The 18,168-nt window shown below is 42.9% G+C and overlaps 1 protein-coding gene across 1 annotated transcript in view; it reads right to left on the minus strand.

Moving 5' to 3' along the window:
• Positions 1–6,179, minus strand: part of LOC109834143 (probable D-2-hydroxyglutarate dehydrogenase, mitochondrial) — a 14,297-nt gene extending 8,118 nt beyond the window's left edge. Inside the window, exon 1 of the mRNA XM_020402067.1 lies at positions 6,176–6,179. The gene's annotated coding sequence lies outside the window, so the exon portion shown is untranslated. The remainder of the gene's footprint in view (positions 1–6,175) is intronic.

Raw genomic sequence — 18,168 nt, forward strand, 5'->3', positions numbered from 1 at the left:
TAATAAGCCTTCTTATAAATACAAACGAAACTCCCTCTTTCGGGAAATCAAATATTCACCCTACAGAAGGTTTCATATTCCTCGTCAGGGAAGGAACTTAACAACAACAACGCCTTGTCCTCATCTTCAATCATCACATCTACATTCGCCAAATCCGTAAGAAGCTTCGTATAGTGGTTCATGTGATCACCAATAGAGGTCCCCTTCTTTAATTGGAAGCGATAAAGCCTCCTCTTCAAATACAAGTAGTTCTCTACGCTCTTGGTTAAATACTTGCCCTCTAGGATCTCCCAAATCTTCTTAGCCGAAGTCTCATTGATCACATCATATTTTAAATCTTGAGTCAAATAAGATCTAATCACACCACACGCCGTTCTATTCATCTTTCTCCAAACCTTCTCCTCAATGTCGTCCGGTTTCCCGTCCAACTCCAAAGTATCTTTCAAATTTTACGCATTGAGCGCATCCAAGACTTCACATCTCCAAAGACCAAAATTGTTTGTGCCATTAAATTTTTTCATATCTATCTTCATAGAGTGAATATTCAAACTTTGGACGTCTTCACGCCGGAAGTATCCTCCATAACTCCTTCTTTCCCGATCATCTTTCTCAAAGCACCAAAACAAATATGGAACAAATGAAGAATAGATCCAAAACTAAAAAGATAGAGTCTTTACCAAAACGAAGCCCTAGGCGAGCCTCCAAAACGATCTACTCCTCCAAATAGCTCAAGCGTAGTCCGAGCTCTGATACCACTTGTTGAGCGCTGCGAAAGCCAAACAACCAAACCAACGTGCTACGAGAAATCAAATCAAACGAACGTCGAGAGAAGGCCAAACGAACCAAATCAATGCCACAAACACAAACAACCAATTTTAACGTGGTTCGGCAAGTTGCCTACGTTCACGGGGTAAGAAGGGGATAGGGTTTTTCACTAATAGAGAAAACGAGTACAAACTGAGATTACAAATCACTCAAACTCATAAATTAATCTCACCAACAAATCTTTAATTCTCTCCAAACAAAACCTTAATCAATAGCTCAGAAAATACCTCTTTTCTGTGCTCCAAATATCCCCAATTTTCTTCTCAATTCTCTCTTCCAATTGTTCCATATATATAGAAATCCTAAAATCATAAACATACTAGGAATTTAAAAACAAAAAACAAAACAGATTAGGAATCCTAATAACCTGTTATCAAAACAGATTTGGAATCATGTTACCAAAACAGATTAGGAATCCCAATAACATGTTATCAAAACAAATTAGAAAACATATTAAGAAACTGTTATCCAACATTTAGCTACTTGTTTTTTCTTTTTCCATTGCATGTACTCATCACGTGAATCCTACATGCATGATGCTCACATATTGTTTGCCTATTACTGTTGTTCTACCTATTTTTTTGCCTTTTATTTTCCAAATCATATATCCTCCAACACCTTCTGTTGTTTTATAGAAACATCTGAATTTTTTTTTTTAATTGGCATATCAAATCCTTCAACTTGGACCAAACTCCAAGTTCTTCTTTAACTTCTAGAATGTGTAATAATAAAAAGAAACTCTTGCTTAAGTTAAAAACACAATGATTCATGAAAGTTCCCAATTAACCTCAAAATAATTAAGGATGCCCGTTTTATTTGGAAATACAAAAATCCACACGTCAGTACTAAATCATGCAATATCCCAAGAAAGAAACAAATATCACAAAAGAAGAAGGGATTTAAAAAATAAATAAATAAATAAAATCCTACCTCCTTTCGCAAAAACACCCCATGACGCGTGTGGGTGGAGGAGCACAACTTTCTTGAGCAAGTAACACCAAGGGTCCACTCTGGAAAAGCCGACCATTGAGCTCGTGGTTTGATGCGTAAGGGTGGAGAAAGAACTTTCAAATTGTTGCATCTTTTAATGGGCACCACTCTCATAGACATGTCCCATACATGTTCTTTTTTTTTTTTTCCGGAGGGGCATATGCTATATATCCCAGTTCAAGGGTACGTTCATGGAATTTTGATCCTCTCCGCTACCAAAAAGTAATGGAGAGACCACTATTTTTAATCTTAATCGTTGATTACTTAATTGGCGGTTATGATACAATCTAAATCTAACACTTATCATACCCCCGTGTATTGCACTCATTCCTAATTTGTACTAAAAGAAAAAATCACAACTACCAACTAGATAATCAATGGTTGTGTTTATGTGATGATCCCCCCACTACTTTTTAGATAATGGAGATGATCTGAATCCCCGTTCATGTGGCCTGCTGTGGTCATGTCCGTTCTTTTGTGTGACTAGATAAGGTATGTAGTGGCTAGATGTGTGTACGTTGTTAGACTAAGCATATGGGCCTTAGGTTAGTGATGCTCATGAACTTGAGTTTAGCTTTTCCTTGAAACTGATAGCAGGCCATATTTGGTGGGGAATATAAATATTCGATGAAGTGAATTTGAAAATAATTTGATTCATACGAGAGAAATCTCCCCGTACGGCAAGCATACTCATTATTTTCTTACTATTTAATCTAGTTATATACACTAGTAGAAAAACGATCAACCTAGACGGAAATTTCCGTCTAGGTTGATTGCAATTCCGTCTAGATTAGTTCATCTAGACGGAATTCCGTCTAGTTTGATTGGTTTATTTTGCTTCCGTCTATATTGCTTCAAACTAGACGGAATTCCGTCTAGATTGATCAATCTAGACGGAAGTCAACCTAGACGGAATAAAGAATTCCGTCTGGGTTAGCAACCCAGACGGAAATTCCTCGGATTCATTTCCCGGATTCATTTCCGTCTGGGACAGTACATAGCACCGCTTCTTAAATTTCTCGGATTCATTTCCGCATAACGCATGAAGGCTTCACATCCCTCCTTGTATCGTGTGTCGTGAAATCTACGATACCTAGGGATATCTATCCATGACTTGTCAGGAATTATCCTCATCTGTAAATTATATATAAATATTAAATACGATTAGTCTCACAACTACTAATACATCCATTACTCTTATACATTCAACGCACATCAAACATACGTTCATATATCATTTAACAATATGAATATTTATCTACATAAAATATATATAAAACATACGTAAAAACTAATTACACTAATCTTGCGGCTGTCATAGGAAGGCTTCTATCCATTAAGAATATAGTAGTGCTTACATCCAACTTCATATACTTTGTATATTTTCATTTCTTGAAAATTTCGGCAGCATCTACCCGCTGTTCTCCCTGTACACTGTGCGGATGTTATTATGCGTATCAGCAATAGCCCGAAACGCAGAACAACATACGCTTATTGTACACGGAGAATAACGAATAGGTGCTGCCAAAACTTTCAATACACAAAGTATACAAAGTTGGATGTATGCACTACTATATTCCTAACCCGTCCGAGAAGGACAGATCCAATAATTACGAATTTCAGTACCAATTTTTTATTCCTATAATATAAAATAAACGCTCATTTTTGGGAGAAAACTTCATCTCCTACCCAAATCTGAGTCGTATATCATATATTATAAGTCCAAATAATTGGATGTAATTATTGGACGGAAGTCTAGGGATAACGTTATTTTTTTATTCACCTAAATTGGATTATAACACATTATAAAAATTTATAATGTGTTATATATCACTCTATTTTTTACAAAAAATTATTTCACATATTTTCACATCACAAACTTAAATAATCACACATACTTATAGCACGAATGAAACTTAAATGAGTTAGGGTTTATAAGTGTTTAAACAAAATATGATTACTGGTGTTGTTCAAATGAATTAACATGTAGTTAAGTTAGGGTTTTCAGAATTGAACTCGTTTATTTTTTATCATAATTAGGGTTTTAAACCAAATTCAACAATAACTAATAATAAAATTGAAATTTCTAAAGCTCAGTAGAAAAATCATACCTTTTAAACTGATTTCCGCAACGGACACCGCCGAAGGAGGGGGGGTCGGGAGGTTCCGGAGGAGGGGGGGTCGGGAGGGGTTCAGAATTTTTGTCTAATGGTTAGATGTACTTAATTTAAGCTCTCCTCTATGTTCTCTTCTACAAAATTTTATGTATGCATGATTTAGGGCATTGTTTGGTAACTGGTCATACTGGATTATGATCCATAAAGTGGTTCATATATACACCACATTTGGATATCTACCATTCAACTGGATTATTTTGAATTATAATTCAAGAAACAACTTGGGGTACCCCCCACCAAGTTACTTTTAGGTGGATTATAATGCATGAGGTCTGATTGTGTCAAAGACCATTACACCCCCTCATAGTTTTACAAAATTCAAATGCTTAATCCTAAGTCTATCATTTTCGGTCATTTTGGCAACATTAATATGTTATAATTCACTAATTTATCAAACACTCTACTATTGAAAATAGATTGTAATCCATCATATTTACTCACCTAAGTGGATTATATATAATTCAAAGTTTCCAAACATATGCCATTAGTTATTATAATTAGTGGCAAAGTAGTCAAGGACCAATTGCATATACATTTTATGTGTTACAAGGGTATATCACTTACACCTTCTTAAATTATCATTTAGAGTGCAATTATTTCAGTTAATCTAAATGCAAAGCCAGAAAATAGATTGTAGTCCATCCTATTTACCAAACACTCATCTAAGTGGATTATAATTTGGATTACAAACATGCCATTAGTTGCTACGCCGGAGTTAAAAATTTATACCAATCTGACAAAACTTAAAAAAAATATACCAACTTGTCACCAAGTCTCAAGAAATTATACCAATCTGGTCATTTTGCCCATTTTTATATGATAAAAGCATACACATAACCATATAAAAATTAAAAGAGTTCATGAAAATCATTTCTAAAGATTCTTGATTTTACTCAAAAAATTAAGTTGTTTTTAAAAATTATATATATATATATATATATATATATAGGGTGAGGTTCTAATAAAAACCTCTTTAGCCTAAAAACTAAAAACCATTGTGGGTCATTGGATCTATCTCATCCAATGGTTGAGATTAGAGCTTATACTGCAGTGAATCCAGATTCAGTGATGGCAATAAATATCATTATTAAAGAGTGTAATAAATTTAGCCTAAAAACTAAAAACCATTGTGGGTCATTGGATCTATCTCATCCAATGGTTGAGATTAGAGCTTATACTGCAGTGAATCCAGATTCAGTGATGGCAATAAATATCATTATTAAAGAGTGCAATAAATTTGTCTGCCATTAAAGAGTGCAATAAATGCCATTATTCTTCAAAAAACAAACACCTCACATAACTGAATCTGGATTCACTGTAATAAATATCATTATTCTTCAAAAAACAAACACCTCACATAACTGAATCTGGATTCACTGTAGTGAATTGAGATTCACTCATACGTGTCTTCGTTTTTTTCAACTGAAAATCCCCACCCTATATATGAGTGAATCTAGATTCACTAGAGTGAATCCAGATTCACTACAGTGAATCCAGATTCAGTTATGTGAGGTGAAACTGGATTCGTTGGATTGAATCTGGATTCAATCCAGTGAATCTGCATTCATTGGTTGTTTGTTGACCCAATTTATTGCACTCAGTATAATAATGACATTTACTGCACTCTTTAATGGCATTAGTGCAATAAATAGGTTTTTAGTTTTTAGGCTAAGGAGGTTTTTATTAGAACCTCACCCTATATATATATATATATATATATATATAATTTTTAAAAACAACTTAATTTTTTGAGTAAAATCAAGAATCTTTAGAAATGATTTTCATGAACTCTTTTAATTTTTATATGGTTATGTGTATGCTTTTATCATATAAAAATGGGCAAAATGACCAGATTGGTATAATTTCTTGAGACTTGGTGACAAGTTGGTATATTTTTTTTAAGTTTTGTCAGATTGGTATAAATTTTTAACTCCGGCGCCATATTGGCCTTAAGTTTGGCCGGAGTTACTGTTCCGACCAGTGTTGATGGGATTTTTTGTATAAAACTCCCTTATAAAAAACTTATCCTGCTCCTAACCCCCTCCCCCTCCTCCTCCTCCTCCTCCTCCTCTTCCTCCTCCTCATCCTCTTCCTCTCTCCTCTTCCTCGCTCTCTTCTTCATCTCAACTCAATCCCAGCCCCCAGAAACACCCCCGGTCTACAACGGCATCGAGTTATCCTACTCCATCACTGATCGCAAGCAAATCCATCCTCTTCTCAAGGACCCCAAAGCCCAGCCCAACTCCTTCAAAGCCACGGCCACCGTACAAAACAACGGCCTCGCCGAGCTCAAAGTTTGGTCCCTCCTTATCCAAGTCCAGCACCAAGAGCTCATCGTCTCTGCCAATGATGTTTGTAGGCTGTCTAAAAATCACAATAGATAGCTTATTCAAATAAGCTCCGACAATGGAAGTCACAATCAGACGACTTTCTAAATCACTGCATCCGTAACTCCACAATCGCCACAAACACGACCTCACTTCTGAGATGATTGATCTTGATGGCTGTGACAACAGCATGGCTAATATCATAGCAACTATTAGAGATGCTGATGAGCAGTGGGACGATTTCAGAAATAAAAAGTTGGACTCAGTTGGTGAGTTGCTTGGTAGAGAGCTATGGGCGAATATTCATCTTTAAGACACTATGGATGTTGATTCCCGTCTAGCTCCTACAACGAAAGCTACAATCAAATAGCTTTCGGGTCGATGATCGAAACATATAGTCGAATAGTTGCTTGGTAGAGAGCTATGGGCGAATATTCATCTTTAAGACACTATGGATGTTGATTCCCGTCTAGCTCCTACAACGAAAGCTACAATCAAATAGTTTTCGGGTCGGTGAACGAAAGTTGCGAATGGAGGGCTTTTCACATAGATCGAGAAGAGTTACAATTCAACGACACTTCCGACGACGGATGAAAACCCTATTCAGCAGTCTTCACAATCTGCAGTGAAAGTTACAATCTGACGACTTTCACACTCCACAACAGCTAAAAGCCAGGATTACTGAACAACGGTCCTTGCAATGCACCACAGAAGAAGTTACAAGTCAAATAGCTCATTCTGAGATGCGGATGTCATCCCCGCGTCACCACTTTAGAAATGAAGGCGACCCCCGCGTCGCCAAGCCACAATCCAAATGCGAGCGACCCTCGCGTTCATAGGGGTCCAACCAACATTGACCCCCGCGTTTCCAAGCAGGCAACAAGCCAAAACGCGAGCGACCCTCGCGTTCAATGGTGTTCAGCTAACACCCAACCTCGCGTCTCAATCCTAAGAAGCGAAGTTGGGTTCTGAACGCCAGATTTAGGGGTCAGTTACAACCTCTTATCCCCCTATAAAAGCTCAACGAACTCAACTGAGTTACGGGTTGGATTTTTGGCATCTGAACCACACAGGTTGGATTCAAAAGATCTAAACCATACAGGTTGGAGATTTTCAGTTCTCAAACAAACTCGACAGAGTTAAAGGATCGGATTTTTGATAATCAGATCAAGGGTTGGATTCTTCATCATCAAAACCACTCAGGTTTGGAGATTCGGCAACAACAGCAACGAAATCCTTGGAGATAGGATTTTTGAACCAACCTCAGAAAATCAAATCTGAGAGAATCTTTCAACAACAGAAAAACAGCTTGATTATTAACCGAATTTTCGGTTCCAACAACTCTATTCACAGAGTTCAAACTCGTTCAGAGTTCTAAAACTCATTCAGAGTTATTCATAAAACTTTCCACGAAAGTTCATCGTTCCCACGAGATAAAGACGGTCGGATCGTCAACGGAGAGCAAGTTCGACGCAATCAATCGAAGGAAGCACTCCATCGCTGCCAAGAAAAACCCAGTTTTAAACAAAGGGCAAAACCAAATTCGTTTTCCTCTCTTTTGTAATCAAGTTGTAACCGAGATCAAAGGAATCAAAGTCACATTTTCTTTATTCTCTTCTTTGCAATTTTCTCTACATACAAAAGATGGCGATTCTGCTGGGGACTAGCTTTTCCGACGAAGAAGTGGTGGCTCAGTCCGATGTCCACCTCATGGGAACGACTGTAGAAACTCTCATCGTGGAGTTTGATCAAGCGAAATATGAGGAAGCATTATCCTCTGGATCGCTTAGCCCCAAGGCTAAGCACGATGTTCGCAAGACCTCAAAGAAGGTCGATTCTGTTGTTGAAGTGCCGAAGAAAGCCCTCTCCTTCGGCCAGGAACTCAAACTGGCTCTGCTGGCGGAAGAGCCCATCTCCGCGTCAGCAAGACGTGCTTCGGGTCACAAACGGCCTCTGGAAGAGACGAGTCCTGTAAACGTCAATGACGTTGCTGCTAAGGCTTTGAAACAAGCCAAAAAGAACGCCGCTCGCCGACGGAGAAGATCCATACGACGAGCACACTTACGGGAAAGCCGATTGTTGGCCCAACGCGAAGATCGCGTTTCTAAAAATCCAACCGAGCCTAGCATTCCCAAAGAAGAACGCTCACTGCGTGGCAATGAGCCCAACTACGAACCTAGGCTGATACAGCTCAAACGCGACCCTGAGTGGCGCGTTGTTCATTCAAAACGCAGCCCTCAGAAGGGAGCTGTCAAAACCAAACGCGACCCTCAAGGTCGCGTTCCAATTGAAAATGACTTTCAGAAGTCAGTTTCACAAACCAAACGCGACCCTCAGGGGCGCGTTCCAATTGAACATGACTCTCAGGAGTCTGTTTCACAAATTAAACGCGACCCTCAGGTACGCGTTCAAACGAAGCATGACTCTCAGGAGTCTGTTTCACTAACCAAACGCGACCCTCAGGGGCGCGTTCAACCAAAACTTGACCCTCAGAGGTCAGGTTCATCATTTAAACGCAAGCCTCGGCCTAGTGTTTACAAATGTCAACGTGACCCTCGCGTTATTTCTCAAGAACGCGATCTTCAAGAGGTCCGTCAGGTTCAAAAAAGTCAGCGTGGCTTTAAAATTCACGTTCGACAAGAACCAGTATCATCCACCCAAGGGCAGGGGGTTCCATCTCCACTTCTGAGCCCGGGGAAAGTTTCCTCCCAAATTCCTGACTTACGGGAATTATTGTCGAGAGGAAAATCTACAGTACAAGCAGCTCACTCATGCCAATGTGAGAGGCTTATCTCGGCCGTCCTGTCAGAATGCTCTTGTTGTGCATCCACACCTCGGCAGTCCGTATTCGACAGGTTGACAAACGTTGTTAGGCCTGCCAAACGACAACGCCGCAACAGAAAGAAGACAGTTGAAGCGGAATACCCTCAGGTCACTATCAACATGATCGGCCGAGGGAAGGCCTCGCATACTGATTCTGACGAGTCACAAGAGAGTCATCCGCCAACTGTCCGAGAAATTTGTGACCAGTTCGAAGGAGTATATCAGAATACTCGGACTCGGACAGGAGCTATTCGCCCGGTTGACTATCAAAAGTTAGCCAAAGGCATTACAACAAGTGAGGAGCATTCGGCAATAGCCGAATCTCAATCTTCAAGCTCTGTTGGAGCACGCGAGGTCTCCGCTTACATGTCAGGGAATCACGAAGACATCGCCAAAAGAGTGGACGAACATCATGTCATGCTCCAGGCGCAACAGGAGACACTTCTCCAATTGAAGGATATGTTGGCTCAGCTTCTTGCTGAAAAAGGCCACAAACCTGAGTCTTCCCGGAGAACAACTTCAAAGGGAAAACAAAAAGTGCACGAACATTCAGATCATGAGACTCACAACCTGGGATCCTCTTCTGAAGGTGAGAAGGAGATCGAAAAAGAACTGCATCCTCAGTCCACCAAGATGGATGAACTGGAAGCTCGCCTCAACGCAATCGCCAACCGAAGTGAGCTCCGCGAAGAGGGAGTAGTGCGGCCTTACCCTGCTGAGTGGGATACAGCTCCCTACCCACCAAAATTTAAGGCCCCTACCTTACAACCTTTTGATGGCACAGGATCGCCAAATCAACACATTTACTACTTCAAATCCCAAACTGGAGATGTAGTAGCGAATGATGCCATCCTGATCAGGCTATTCATTGGTACCCTTAAGGGTGTCGCTTTCGAATGGTTCATGAAGCTGCCTGCTGGATCTATCCAAAAATGGGTAGATCTGGAAAGGCTATTCTTGGCTAGATTCTTCGAGGATGACACGGAGGTCTCAGTCCCAACTCTTCTCGCCACTAAGCAAAGGAAAGGAGAGTCAATCAAGGCCTATGTGGAAAGATTCTGCAGCATGGCATTATGGTGCCCCTCAGGTATGACCCAATCAACTCTGGTTGAAACTTGCAGGCACAACCTGCAGACCCAGCTCCTTGCTCAAATGGGGGTGGCAGAATGTCGCTCCTGGAGACAACTAGTCTCACAAGGAGAACAAGCTGAAGAAATAGTGGCACGGGTCAAAGCCGAAGAAATGCCACAACCCAAGCCGCAGCAGCAAAATCAGCAACGCGGCCGACTACACGCGAGTACCACCGCCGAATAAGCAAGGCAAGGCGCCAAATCAGCAAAGAGCGCCCAAGCAGTATTCGTTCAAAGAGGAGCATGTGGATACCTTATTCCAATTGCTTCGAAAGAACAACAAGCTACAATTGCCTGAGATCAGGAAGCCAGATGAAGCAGGAAAAGTGGATGACCCCAACTATTGTCGTTATCACAGATTCCTGGGACATCCTACCAAAAAGTGTTATGTCTTCAAAGACATCTTGCAGAATCTGGTGAACGCTAATGTGCTCACCTTGAAGCCGGAGCAGAAGACCGTTTCCACTAATATGATAGCGGTCCAATTTGGTGATTTTCCCCCAGTGGTAATTGCAAACGGTGTTGTACCCATCCGCAAGGGAGAAATGCACCTGAAGAATGCTGACCTGCATAGTCAGAAGGACAGGGGGTTGGTGCCACTCACTACCCCAAAAGGGGAAATCATGTGGGTCCACGCTGACCTGCTAGGAGATCAACAGTGGACGAGCACCTCGTCTGGAAAGAGGGGAGGCAAGGCTAAGTCTTCTAACATGTGAAGATGATGACCACCTCAAGCCTCTTACTGATTCAGAAGAAGAGAGGATTGTTCTAGCAGCATACCCAGAAGGCAATCCTGGCACTCGGTCAGGGAAAGCTTACCTGAGGGATTATGGTCAGAATGCTCCAGAGGTCGAGGAACAGCCCCAAGACACTGGGAGTTCTGTGCCGAAAAAGCCAGTGGACAAAGGAAAACAGAAGGAGCTCCGATTCCACAAGAATCTCCACCAGGAAACCGGAGAATCAAGTGCTCCTTTCCAGTTCAACGTTATGGCACAGTTGGCCAACATACAGGATTACTTTATATGAGCTCCTAAGGTTATCCAAAACTACCAAGGAAGCTCTGATCGAAGCTTTAAAGAATACGGAGAGCTTCATCACCCAAGTCACTCCAGTTCCTGAAGCTTCTGATGATCAAACTTGTCTGCAATGCCTACAAGCGGCGAGAAGTCTACCCTGCATATCGTTCACGCAAGAAGACATGCAAGTCAAACATGAACATGACCGACCACTGTACTACACGGGATATATCGGATCTTCCGAAATTAGTCGTGTCCAGGTTGATCCGGGCTCCGCACTCAGCATCATGCCTTATAGGGTCATGCAGGTCTTAGGGATTCCTATGCATCGGCTGCACACTACCCAGACTACTATCTTCGGGTTCAATGCAAACAGTACCCGACCCCTGGGAAAGATCAAACTCAGGTGCCAGATCGGAGATCTTAAGTCTGAAGTAGCATGCTACATCATAGATGCGGATATCCTACAACCTTTTGCTAGGACGACCATGGATACATGCAAACCGCATTGTCCCATCTACTTTGCATCAGGTTATGAAGTACGCCAATGACAAGGGCGAAGTCAGAACCTTGATCGCAGAGAAATACCCCTTCCGAGGAGTAGAAAACTTCCACACCGACTCCGTCTTCTATTTGGAATCCCAAGAGAAAGAAGATGTAGACAGCGGTAATGAAGCTGACATCGAACCAGATCCCGATGAAGATTGTCCTTGGGAGTTAAACTTTGATGTAATGGGTCAGGGTGAGAGTAATAATGATGTACCGAGTGGGGGCGAGTGGTGCATTAATGAAGATTTCATTTTAGCGTACTTGTCTGATGTCTCTCTTAATAATAAACAAATAGAGAATGATTCTAGTGTAGGTACCAACCCATGGCACGTACTGTGCACGGAGGCGTCACTCACCTTGCCAATCCAGTCATCCTTCGCTTCGGATGAAGAAGTGGAGGACGCAAAGCCCCACCAAAAAGGAAAGGGCAAAAGCCGATCTGTTTTGGTAAAGTCAAACCCGAACAACTCAAACGAGCAAGTTCGGAGGAAGACGACGGAGTTCCCCAATTCCATTACCATGAACCCAATTCTAAATACTTAATGAAACGAATGGGGTATAATTTTAATGAGAAACAGGGCCTGAACTTCGGGAAGGGAAGGCGAACACCGATCCGGATGTCTCTCACTCCTGAAGGAAAACCTCCGGATTATTATCAAAAAACCGGAAGGGGCGTGGGTTACGTCACGCCTCCCCCCGCCTCGGAAAACGAAATCAGTAATTACTTACGTCATGACCAATCATCCGGAATATCGTCATACGAGTCCGACGTCAGTATTGGACCCTTCTTTAAAAACTTGACTGTGAACATGGTTTCAACTAGTCATCCAGATGAAGACGCAGGGGGTGACGAGGAATTATTGGAATCGACCGATGATCCTTGGATCAAGCGTCTCAATATCCTGTGGGATATGCGTTTCGAACAACGCGAACCGCCCACTGAAGATAAAGTAATCCAGGTCAACATGGGAGATGAACATGATCCTAAGCCCATATTCATAGCTGAAGACTTGTCATCATCCGAAAAAGAAGACCTTATATCTCTCATCCGAGAATATATAGATGTCTTCGCCTGGAATTATGAAGATATGTCTGGCCTTGACCCGAAGGTGGCCGTGCACCGTCTCAACATCGATCCGGATGTAAAACCCGTTAAACAACAACAACGCAGGTTTCGTCCAGAGATCATGGAATCAATTGAGTCAGAAGTTAAAAAGCTTATAGACTCAGGTTTTGTGAGGGAAGAACAACACCCAGATTGGGTAGCCAACATTGTTCCAGTTCCTAAGAAGAATGGTAAAGTCCGGATATGCATCGATTTCCGCGATCTCAATGCCGCCTGTCCAAAAGACGAATTCCCACTCCCCATCACGGATGTTATGATTGACAACACCTGCGGGTATGAAAGGATGTCTTTCAAGGACGGATTCTCTGGGTACAATCAGATCAAGATGCACCCGGACGACGAAAAGCACACTGCTTTTAGAACACCACTGGGGGGGTATTGCTACACAGTGATGCCCTTCGGCCTGAAGAATGCAGGTGGAACTTATCAGCGTGCAATGAACACGATCTTTCACGAACACCTCCGAAAGAAGATCGAGTGCTACGTTGATGACATAGCGGTAAAGAGCCAATGCAAAGACGATCATCTTGCAGATCTGAAGACAATGTTCGAAATCATGCGAGCACATCAGCTGAAGATGAATCCGACAAAATCATTCCTCGGAGTTTCAAGTGGAAAATTCCTGGGATTTATTGTTACATCCAAAGGAATCTCTCTTGACCCGGAAAAAGTGCGTGCCATCCAAGACATGCCACCTCCGAAGAATCTCAAAGAGCTCAAAGGTTTGCAGGGCAGACTGGCCTACATTCGAAGATTCATCTCAAATCTTTCAGGGCGTTGCCAACCTTTCTCTAAGCTCATGAAGAAAGGAGTATCCTTTGTTTGGGATGGAGAGTGCCAAAAAGCATTCGAGGAGATTAAAAGATATCTCACTCAACCGCCAGTTCTCGTGGCCCCGATATCGGGAAAACCATTCCTGTTATATGTGAGAGCCATGGACCATTCTCTTGGAGCTTTGTTGGCCCAGAACAATGATCAAGGACAAGAGCAGGCCATCTATTACCTGAGCAGGACTATGATGGGAGCCGAACACCGGTACAATCCGGTCGAAAAGGAATGTCTTGCCTTGGTATTCGCGATTCAAAAGATGCGACATTACCTAGTGGGACAGACAATTCATGTCATCTCTAAGGTGAATCCCTTGAGAGTTCTGATGACGAAACCATCATCTCTGAATTGCAGGCTCGTAAAGTGGGCCATTCTCTTGTCACAATATGACATGCAGTTCATGCCGCAAAAGGCGGTCAAGGGTCAAGCATTGGCCGACTTCTTAGCCGATCATCCAGTATCGGGAGCATCCAAGTTATATGAAGAGTTACCTGACGAGGTCGCTGAAGCCTGCGCTACTCAAGAAGCTTCGCAAGTGTGGAAACTATTCTTCGACGGTGCGTCCAGAGCAAATCCTCATGGAGCAATCACCGCGGGAGTAGGAGTAGTGCTAATCTCTCCGAACGGGCATGTAATCCCAAGAGGATTCTCCCTAATCGAGCCCTGCACCAACAATGTAGCCGAGTATAATGCTCTGCTATTAGGAATGCAGTTTGCTGAAGAACTTAACATTCAGCACCTCGAGGCCTACGGTGACTCTCAGCTCATCGTTAATCAAGTCCGAGGGGAATACGAAGTGCGTCATGAGGATCTAATACCGTACTACTTCGCAGTGCTAAAGCAAGCTCAAAAATTCGAGGGTTTCTTTATCGAATATGTACCACGAGCTCAGAATGCGTATGCAGATGCTCTAGCCTCCTTGGCAACCTCATTAGCGTTTCCACCAAAGACTGAAACAACGATTCCAGTCGCGGGACGTAAGCTATACTTTTCTAAGATTCCTACAGAGGAAAACTCAGACGAGACACCGTCAGGAGAAGTCTGTACAACTTCTATGGAGTTTGAATTCAGGGATTGGCGATTCCCGTACATCGACTATGCCGTATATGGAATTCTGCCAGAAGATCCTAAGGAAGCGGCCTCTATCAAACGAAAGGCCCTCAGATTCTATTACGACGCAGTCTCTCAAGTCCTGTATCGTAAATCGCATGATGGAGTTTTGCTTCGATGCCTCTCTCGGAAGGAAGCAAAAGAGGCCCTCAAGGAAGCTCACGGCGGAATGTGCGGAGCTCATCAGCCGGGAGCTAAATTAGGAGATCGACTCCGACGCATCGGCTATTATTGGCCAAAGATGTTTTCAGACGCGGTTGACTACGCTAAACGTTGTCACGCGTGCCAAATTCATGGGGATTTCATCCACCAAGCACCAGGAAACTTACACCCCACATCGGCAACTTGGCCATTCAAAATGTGGGGTATGGATATCGTCGGACCGATTTCCCCTCCGACATCCAAGGGACACCGGTTCATTCTAGCCGTAACCGACTATTTCTTCAAATGGGCGGAGGCTATCCCGTTGAAAGAAGTCAAGACTTCAAACATAATCAAGTTCATTAAGCATCACGTTGTCTACCGTTTTGGAGTCCCGAGGCGAATAGTTCACGACAACGGGACACAATTTGTCGGCTTTGGGTTTCAAAGATTTTGCGATAAATTCAGAATCCAAAGTGTCGCATCCACGGCGTATTATCCGCCAGCAAATGGCCTTGCAGAAGCTTTTAATAAAACCATAGTGAAGCTTCTCAAAAAGTTTGTTTCTAAAAGCCGGCGCGATTGGGATGAAAGACTTGGTGAATGTCTGTGGGCTTACCGCACTACGGTAAGGACCTCTACAAGAGCTACACCGTTCTCTCTGGTATACGGCTGCGAGGCTGTATTGCCTTTGGAAATCCAGATTCCTTCTCTGAGAGTCGCTATCACAACTGGACTAACAGAAGAAGAAAAGCATCAACGACGTCTGCAAGAACTTGAAGCCTTAGACGACAAACGACTTCAAGCTCAGCAACAGATCGAGTTATATCAAGCCCGGATTTCCAAAGCCTACAACAAAAAGGTTAAGGAACGGATTTTCAAGAAAGGCGATTTAGTTTTAGCCAACAGACGACCCATGGTAACGACAAGCAAAACCAAAGGGAAGTTCAATCCTAAATGGGAAGGGCCCTTCGTAATAGAGTCAGTCTATTCGAACGGAGCATATCGCCTCATCAACCAAGAAGGAGATAGGCTCATGATGCCAATTAATGGGAAGTTCCTTAAGAGATACTTCCCGTAAATCATGCGGCCCCCTAAACCCCAGCTAAATCAGGCTGGGGGTTGCCCATTTATAGTGTAATTCTGTTTTATATTTCGTCATGTTAACACTACACCTCTGACGATTGTAATTTGATGGAATTATTCTAAATAAATAATAAAGGGAATTTTGATAGCACTTGCATTATTTTCTGTTGTCTTGAACCAGATTCCAGCAAAAAGAGACAATAAAAGGCAAAAGTGATATCGTTTTCATTCAATGTTGTTAATCTAAACACAAAATGATGACAAACAAAATGAAAACAATACAAAGTTCCTTAATCAAGAACAGGTCAAGAGCTAAACATCAGGTTTCATTAACTTGAGGGTTTTTAGCCTAGACTTGAAGGCAGAGAGTTTCTCCCGGTGAGCCGCTCGGACTTGTCCCTCGATCTCCTTTCTGAGTTCTGCTTCAAGAGGAAGGGTAGCAACAATGTCTTTACGAGTCTGCTCAGCTGCGTGGAGTGTACGGCAAAATTTCGTATAAATTTGACCACTTTTATGCTCAAGCTCTTTTCTGACATCCTCATAGTGGGCCAATTGAGCTTTCTTCTGGTCCAACTCGGCTTCTAATCGATCGATAGTCTTGTCGATACCACGGATATCAGAAGCAACATGTTTGATCTTAGCATATGTTGCAGAGTGCTGCTTCCTTAAAGCTGATATGCGGGCCTTTTTGTCAGACAAGTCCTTGCGAAGAGTCCCTGGGTGATGTGCTCTAGAGATTATCGCCAAGGAAAGAGCTGGCTCCACTTCAGAGTCTAGATTAGCGCGCTGTAGCTCCCTGAAAACTGCTAATTCGGTCATCAAAAGAGTGATTCCCCCTTGGCAGTGCTCAGTCCAGGATGCATCCCCTTTAGCCTTGATGTCGTCCAAACATTGGCTCAAGATAGATTCACAGTCTTCAAGAGAAGCCCCCTCAACACTGATAATATTAATAGTTGTTTGCATCCAACGTTCCAGTTCATCAATTGATTTCTTCAGGGCCCTCGAGCGTGGAGGAGGAAGGGTTGGATAGATTGGACCCGTATGTTCATCCTGAACAGGTGTTGGAGCAGCTTCAGAAGAAGGGCCCTCTCCAGCTCTATCGTCCTCAGGAGTCGAAGGGATCGATTGGGGCATTTCGTCCTCTCCGTCAGTTAAACGCTCAACGAGCGCAGACTTCATCGCGTCCCCCATTAACTTGGCCTTTTTGGAATTTTTGGCCATGACAGGCATTTGCTTACGAATTCTCCTGTCGTATTCGCCTTGCTCAGCAGCAGAAAGAGCCTTCTTACCCGATCTTAAAGAACGAGGCATAGGAACAGGCTCTTCTGCAGGAATCTCCTCAACTGTCTTTTCTTCGGGAGAATCAGCAACAGATCTTCCCTCTTCGATCCCCGTAGGAACCTCTTCCTCAGAAGGTCCTACGTCGGACAAGTTCTTAGGAGCTTCAACGGCCCCGATTGCTTCCTGTTCACAAGATAGGTACGAACGATACAATTCCCGAATCTCGTTTATACATGAAGTATAAATGTCATATTCTGGAACCTGAGAGGCTTCATCAAACCATTGGCGAAAATCCATAACAGCAGAGCAGCCGGGTGGTGAATGGGGTAAAGTGAATTGCGCATGAGTTCCCCCGGCGGAGAAGAAGTACCATGCGCGAGCTCCTTCGTACAAATTCCCGATCTGAGCTAACGCCGGGTTAGGAATGCCAACATAGAGTTGGTCGTATCCAAACTGTCTGGCGAACCGAGAGGGCATGTAAGGCTCAATTACGCACTTCTCCCGCGAGCGATAGACCAGGTAGCCCAACCTGATCATGAGAAGCCAGCTAAATGCGCCCTCTTCCAAAGAAGGTGAGCCCTCAGCCAGCAAGTCCATGAAGCGGGCGTCCTCTACGTCAGCTCCGTAAAAATTAGGAGCGCAGCAGAAAACCCGGTAATTGTCTTCCCGGGATAAAAGCTGTCGAGCCCGGACTATATAAGAACTAGTCCACGTGGCCGACTCCAATCTCTGTACGAAGGGAGTATAAGCGTCATCGCC

This window comes from Asparagus officinalis, chromosome 3, assembly GCF_001876935.1.
Source record: "Asparagus officinalis chromosome 3, Aspof.V1, whole genome shotgun sequence".
Lineage (NCBI taxonomy): Eukaryota > Viridiplantae > Streptophyta > Magnoliopsida > Asparagales > Asparagaceae > Asparagus > Asparagus officinalis.